The 7,900-nt window shown below is 43.6% G+C and overlaps 1 long non-coding RNA gene across 2 annotated transcripts; it reads right to left on the bottom strand.

The window, feature by feature from the left end:
• Positions 1-2,312: 2,312 nt before the first annotated feature.
• On the bottom strand, positions 2,313-7,527 carry LOC135104037 (uncharacterized). 2 transcript variants are annotated; one of them, XR_010270279.1, is made up of 4 exons: positions 7,336-7,527; positions 6,255-6,441; positions 4,184-4,316; positions 2,313-4,053 (listed from the first exon to the last, which is right to left on the bottom strand). It is a non-coding gene; the product is annotated as an uncharacterized LOC135104037 (long non-coding RNA). The 2 variants fall into 2 exon arrangements; XR_010270278.1 differs by having other exon boundaries at positions 6,258-6,441; positions 7,336-7,526.
• Positions 7,528-7,900: the final 373 nt, after the last annotated feature.

Genomic DNA, 7,900 nt, shown 5'->3' with positions numbered 1-7,900 from the left:
TCTGCCTCTTCTTTCGTGAAAATCAAACTTGCTAACCATTTTCCACTATTTATGTATCTTTTTAGTCCTGGCAAAACTTGAAGCAGCTGATATCTTAACTTTTTTTTTTTACTTTTATCTTTCTGCGTGGTAAGTTCTGTAATTCTTAACTTTTTTTATGATTCTCTGCAACTTTTCTCGAATTAAAAGCATAGATCAAACAGAGAAAACAAATAGGTTTTCTTTTCTTTCCCTTCCTTCTTTCCCGTGCTGCAGTGTTCTTATTTATCGTCTTCTGTTTATTATCTCAAATTCTGAATACATTGTTTTCATGCAGCTAAAAGAAAAAGTCTGAGAAATTGACGGCAAGACATACAGACAGACAGGCAGGCAGACAAAGACGGAGGTGTTTCTTTTTCCTCTCTTTTACTTTCTTGGGAATTAAGACAAGGGACGGGAACGACCTTACATCTCTTTTTCTCTCCCGGGACGACACGGAGAATGGAATTACTGCATGGAAAGAAAACGGAGTCAAAGTGAAGGGAGACTGACCGAGAAAAATACCCCCCCCCCCTCTCTCTCTCTCTCTCTCTCTCTCTCTCTCTCCCCCACTCTCTCTCTCTCTCTCTCTCTCTCTCTCTCTCTCTCTCTCTCTCTCTCTCTCTCTCTCTCTCTCTCTCTCTCTCTCTCTCTCTCTCTCTCTCTCTCTCACACACACACACACACATACACACACACACACACTACGAAACAAGAGAATAAGAATTTCCCTTATTTTCTGCCAAAAGCGACGCCAGAATTTAATGGAGAACTGCAGCGAATTTCATCCAGATGTTAAAACTGTACACACGGTATTAGCTGCGTCAGAGAGAGAGAGAGAGAGAGAGAGAGAGAGAGAGAGAGAGAGAGCATGCAGAAACTTGGTAGAGGAAGAACAGGAAACTTTACACTCGCGTAGGTAGTAATTGCACCAGCTCGCCTCACATTGCGTACTCCCAGTCCTCTGTTCCGGGCCGCGTGAGGCAACACCTTCTGATATCCCCAACGTGTAAGAAAATGCACCGTGACTTTTCCCTGTTCCTCTGCACTTGTTCACTTTAATCAAATTTCAGCTGAACATGCACTAGTCTAAACTCGCTTGCTCTCCACACCCACCCTCCCACCATCTACCCAGACACACCATTCCCTCCCTCCCAGCCCAGTCTCCCACTTCCCCATTCTGTTCCTAGCGTCTTCCGTGCCCTGTTCCATTCTTTAATGTAGTGTTCCATCCACCCTCCCTCCCAGCTCTGTTCTCACACTACCCAGTCTCCTCTAATCTCTTCCGTACCTTGTTTCGTTCTCTTCTGTACTGCTTCTTCCTTGTCGTGCCCTTCCCAGTCTTTTTCTGTTCCCTTTCTTGTCCCTCTCTGCTCTGCTCCCTCTAGTCTCTCTCCCCAGTGTTTTTCTGATGTCGCCTTTGGTCGTTCTGTGTACTATTTCTCCTATGTCGTGCCTTTCCTAGCCTTTTCTTGTCCCTGTTGTTCCCTCGCTCCCCTTACTGCTACCTCACTCCTTTTTCATCTGCCTTACCTCTTTCCAATCCTGCCTATACCCTGTTCCGTCCTTACCTGTACTGCTTCCATCTTGTCATGCCTTTCCCAGCCTTTTCTTGTCCATTTTATTCCTTACTCTCCCCTACTATGATTCAAATTTGTTTTGCTTCCTCTTTTTTCTACTCAGCCTTTCCCCAGACCAGTCCAGCCCTACTTCGTCCTTCTTTGTCCACACCACTGTACTCTTTCTAGTTTTCCTACCCCCTGCATTTATCTTCCGCTCTCCACTTTCTCCCCTGTCATGCCCCTTCCAGTTGTTCTCTAGTCCCTGTCTCGCGCCACTCTGCCCTACACTGACTCTCTGTTGTACTCTCTCCAGCCTCTCCTCTCCCAGTCTCTGACCATTCCCTGTCCTACACCCCCGTCTCTCTTCTGCGTGGAGTGGATAAGTGTAGACAGTCTCAGGTAAACGTTATGTAGTGTTTTCATCAGAGGTGTGTTCGCGAAGTGCCGCTTAACAAGGGAAGGTAACAAACAATGGCGTGGACTTGTTAAACGTGAAAGTGCATGTGGAGAGCAGTGTTATTTTCCGTGTCAGTTGGTATTGGCGTGCGTGAGGTCAGTGTGAATGCGAGTCTGTTTTGTAAAGGGGGTTTTGTTGCAGAGATAACCTTTTGTTCCAGCGCTAACCTCATTCTGCTTCACGTACTTAGTGAGAGTTCATTATGATGGTTGTGCTGCGCTGCTGTGCTAGACTCGCTTCAAATAGGATCATTAGATATAATTAAATGTATACAATAGCTTTATTTTTATCAGGTGTCTTTCCTTCGTACTTGGAAACAAGTCATTGTTTTCTTTCTGATAATCATCTGACAGTCTCAGTAAAAATACATTGTAGTGTATTGTTTTGATGGCAATGATGATGATGATGATGATGATGATGATGATGATAACAATAGTAGCAATAATAATAGTGATAATAATAGTAACATCTTATCCGCAGCAACATCTTATCCGAATCTTCTCGTCACGTTGACAATACTAATTTCACAGTCAATGCTAATAACAACAATAACAAAACAAAGTATAAGCAAGACCCGTTTCAGTGAAGATGGATGGATAGTTAAGTGAATACAATACCAATCTTTTGTTCCCCCGACTCTTTCTCTTAGAAGCGCAAATACTACAGCAATGCTTTCATTCTAATCATCACGGGCGCGGCTCTTGCTAGAAAAGAGAGAGAGAAAAAAAAAACAGCCAGAACTACAGAGCGGAGGCCTCACCACACTCAGGCGGAAAGATACACATGCAGCTAGAAAGATAGATATTTAAGCCGCCACTGGATTAGAAAAAAAAAATGACACCGGAAAAAAGGGTACTGAAATAGAAAAAAAAAAAAAACGAAGGGCAGTGAACAGTAAAGAGCACAGTGAGGTTAAATTCCTTGCTGTGATTCTTGCTTGCGTCAGTTCCGGGACTTGTTGAGTCGATGCGGGAAGCGAAGCAAGGGAATGTTTGTGCAAGTGTATTGAACGCGAGGAGGGGGAAGAAATGAAACCGTGAAAGAACGAGACGAAACAAGAGAGGGAACTTAGAGGAGGAGGAAAGGGAAAAGAAAAGAGGTACTGTTGGAGAATTTTGAGGAGGAGGAGGAGTAAGAGGAGCTGATGGTGGTGGTGGTGGTGGTGTGGGTGGTAGGAGTGGTGGTGTTGTTGGTGGTGATGATGATGGAGGAGGAAAGGAGTGAGAGAGAAAGAGAGAAAAAAGGCGGAAGCGCAAGAAGTTGAGGAGGAGAAAGAGGAAGAGGTGAAGAAAAAAGACAATTTATGCGGTGAGATTATTCTTTTATAGCGAGGCATAAGTTGTGAGAGAGAGAGAGAGAGAGAGAGAGAGAGAGAGAGAGAGAGAGAGAGAGAGAGAGAGAGAACTTTTATTTGAATGTAGGTCGCACATTTTATTTAGAAAGTGAGGAGACATACAGACAGACGGACAGACAAGCAAAACAACCAGAGAGAGAGAGAGAGAGAGAGAGAGAGAGAGAGAGAGAGAGAGAGAGAGAGAGAGAGAGAGAGAGAGAGAGAGAGAGAGAGAGAGAGAGAGAGAGAGAAAAAAAATTAACAAAAGACATACATACATACAGACAGAAGCTTTTATCAAGAAAACTTCCACGCACAACACTCAAAAAAACAGAAGAAAAAAAGAGAAAAAAAGAAAAAAAAATGAAAGGCAGTACCCACGCATTCATTAATTATTCTCACCGACCTGAATATTTATACCACTCATTATTTTCACCGCGCGAGAGTTCAATAGGAGAGACGAGCAGCGAGGGGTGGTGGCAGGAGGAGGAGGAATAGGAGGAGAAGGAAGAGTCTTGGCTGGGCGTCTCGTGCAGAAGTTGTGGAGTTGTTGGTTAGAAGCGAGGAGGGAGAGAAGACCCACTAACTTGGCCGAGAAAGGAAGGCGCCAGATCACCAACACAGACCAATTCCCTCCTTCCTTCCCCACCACACGGAAAGTTGAGGCCGCCCCGCCACGCCATCTGCAGGAAGAAAGGACAGGAAAGGTAAGGAAAGGAGTCGTGCTGGGAGGATTTCAAGACCTATTTTCCTTTCCTTTTCTATTTTTTTCTAGTCTTCACTTTTATTTTATGTTATCTAACTGTTGGTTACTTTTTTGTATGCCTGCTGCTGCTGTTGCTGTTTTTGTTCCTCTTCCTTTTTCTTTCTTCTTCTTTCTTCCTTCTTTCTTCTTCCTTCCTCTTTTTTTTCCTTCTTCATTTTCTTCCTCCTCCTCTTCCTCCTCCTGTAATGTGCAACTATTGTTAATAATGGAAAATGACAATGATTTATTCATTCCTCTTCCATCCTCCTCCTCTACCTCCTCTTCATCATCCTCCACCCCTTCCATCTCCCACCCCTCCTTCCTACACTTACAAACTCCCAAATTATGCATGTACAAATAATCCACTATCTTACTTAGCATTTTGGCCGGAATATAAAGTCAATTTGCTGCACGTGTGGAAAAGGAAACTATTGCCCAGTTTGCCGCACGTGTGGAAAAGGAAACTATTGTAATCTCGAACCAATCAATGCATGACACCATCATTCAGTGCCAGCGTTCCCGTACCCCTGAGTCCACAGTAGGGGAAGTTAACGTTGCTAGAATCGAAATGATGGAATATAAATGTAAAATAAACGTTGCTAGAATTGACGTGATTTAATACAGAGGGGAGCTAGTCACTTGATACTCGGGAATGGTACTCAGGCCAGATGATCCTCGAGACAGAGCGGCTTGAGTGCAAATATGCTTCAGGATGTTTGGTACTCGCGACACTTAGAACCCAAACAACTTTGTCTTTAAAATGTCTCTAGGCTTAGATGTTTGGACTATATAGGCTTCGTTAAGGCAGCTTGTGGATCCGCACACGCTAATATAATCTTCACCAAATCATCCATATACTTATTCAACCACATCCACCCATCCACTCAACCAGGTACTCAACCATCTCCCAATCTGCTTACCCACCCATCCATCCAACCACTGACTCCGTCGATCCATCCATTCATTCAACCATCCATCCACCCCCAAATCATCCAACCATCCATCCACTTACCTATCTATACAAATATTCACCTTCTCATCCACCTACCCACCCACTGACCTATCCATCCACCCATCTATCCATACACCTACCTACAACCCATTCATCCATCCATATATCTATTCAATCATCCACTCATTCACCATTCCATCCACATATCAATCCATCCATCCATTTATCCACACACCAGTGCATCTACCCATCCACACATCCCTTCATACATACACCCATTGACTTATCCATCCATTTACTCACTCATCCAGCCAAATATTCATCCACCCAGCTAAATATCCATCCACACGTCAATTCACCCACCCACCCACTCATGCATCCAACTACACACTAACCCATCCACCAAATCCACCCTTCCATGCATCCACCTATGCGCATATCCGTCCTTCATCCACTAATCCACTCAGAGAGAGAGAGAGAGAGAGAGAGAGAGAGAGAGAGAGAGAGAGAGAGAGAGAGAGAGAAGGGATGGTGGACAAATGGAGTCGAGGAAATACAGACATACAAACGGACGGACGAACATATATAAAAATAGCTATGGCATCCATCGTAATAAGTCGTAAATAAAACCTGAGGATTAAGAGCTTGACCTGATGGAAACACAGGAAACACAGCCACGCCTACCGCCAGGTGTTCCCACATCCACCCCCTCACTCATAGTTCGTCTCTTCATTCATTCATTCATTCATTCATTCAAACACACACACACACACACACACACACACACACACACACATCGCTGGCCTGGTCGTTCAACCTCAACGCAACACAGGAAAGGCAAGAACAGAAGCGCGCAGCCAGGATCGTGGCTGGCCCTTCATAAGCTGGCTACGCGGACGCCCTCACCGCCCTCACTATTACTCCCGGCAAATGTCTACAAACAAGCACTCCTGCAGTTTGGCAAATGAATGTTAAACCACAACCATCACCACAACCACCAACGCCACCGCCACCACAACCTCCCCCCTCCTGCAGCCCTTCCCGCCGTGCTGCCGGTCACCACAACACCCTCACTCCCATCCGCTCCCGCACAGACAGTCATAAGAACAGTCATATACCAACCTAATTAATAAAAGAAACATGTAATACAAACGTGAAAGAAAAAAAGAAATTCCATCCAGCTTCACTACCTGTTACGATGGGTGAGGGAGGAGGGAAGATCTCGCCGAGTTTGGGTCTTGATGACGTCATGGTTTCAAGGGCACTCTGATGAATGTTTGCAACCCATCACTTTATTTAAGCCTTATTTGAACCATCTGGGGGATTATTTATCTATTTTCGTGGTTAATTCTGGCTTTTTCTTTACGTCTGAGTCTGGAAACATCGGAAAGTTCAGGTAAATATTGATGTACAGACAGGGAGGAAGGCAAGGAAAATGTTCGTCTCGGTCCTTATATTTACGTACCGTAATCAATTTTGAAAATCGCGAGAAGAAAGAAGACGCCCAGACTGGAATGCACTACAAATTCTGACTTGTCATATACTTTAACTAATACCCAAAATATAAAAAGATTACCGAACGCAGTAATAATAACGAAATATCCAAAAAACAATCAGTAAATTTTACGAACGGTGCTACAAAAACAATATAATATCGAAAAGGAAAACACAGCCAGACTAGGTTATATTACATATCTTGAATACAAAAAATTTTTACTTTCCAGATAAACAAAGAAAACCCAAATTCCTCGTCGTATAAAGGAAATAATTTTTCAAATACAGCAACGGACTTACTTTAAAATTCAAAATACGAATTGTTAGACTAGATTTTATTGGATATTATTACTCGGTGCATGTTTCTTATATTTTTTAAGTCTTAAATTAAATACCAAAACAATCTTAGGCGTGCTAATAAAAAAAAAGTTAAAATAAATATAGTGACGAATTTGCTATTTTTCGAGAAACAAAAACACAGCTAGACTAGATTTTATTATAGATAACAACTTGTTATAGTTTTCCACTAACAAATTAAATATCAAATCAATGCCAACTCCATAAATAAAAGAGAAAAAATAATGATATTGGGCCGAAATGTTTTTTTTCCTCCTCTCCTCCTTACCTCCTGCTCCACTTTCCTCCCCCTCACACTCCTCCTTTCCCCTCCACCTACTTCTCCTCTTCCTCCTCCTCCTCCTACACACCTGGAAAAACATGGAAAACCCTGAATATTACTCTAAATAGTGACGGGGAGAGACGGGAAATTGTTACCGTAGCAGCGCCGGAGCGGGGCAGGGCTTGGCAGGGCGAGATGAGGCGGGGCAGGATGCCAAGGATACCGTGGTGTATGACAGTGTGGTGGTGTGGTGTGGTGTGTGGTGTGGTGGTGATAGCACTGCACTTACAAGATCCACCCGCTTCGCTGCCTTGTGTGTGTGTGTGTGTCTGTCTGTCTGGCGCCGATCAGAGACGAGTCACAAAGCTGTATAATTGGTGTTGATCACTTTGACTGCCACTTGCTCCATCTTTCCCTAATTACCAATCACTCTGAAACATCTTTACTTGTTCTACAACCACATCCAATCTTTTAAACTTGAAAGAAATTGCAAAATCTATTCTTTTTCACCCATACCTTTCCTGCAGATGGTTATAAAGATTTCAAACATTGCATATGGTGACGGTAATTGCCTCGTATCAAAGTGAAACTACACCAACTGCTGTATGTGTGTGTGTGTGTGTGTGTGTGTGTGTGTGTGTGTGTGTGTGTGTGTGTGTGTGTGATGGGCGCGAGTTTCAGTTACCAGGTGACTTTTTGGGGGAAAGGGAGAAGAGACAA

Source organism: Scylla paramamosain, chromosome 10 (assembly GCF_035594125.1).
Source record: "Scylla paramamosain isolate STU-SP2022 chromosome 10, ASM3559412v1, whole genome shotgun sequence".
In the NCBI taxonomy this organism is placed as follows: Eukaryota; Metazoa; Arthropoda; class Malacostraca; order Decapoda; family Portunidae; genus Scylla; species Scylla paramamosain.
Note: the sequence above shows the minus strand (reverse complement) of the source record. Positions and strands in the feature narration are given on the sequence as shown.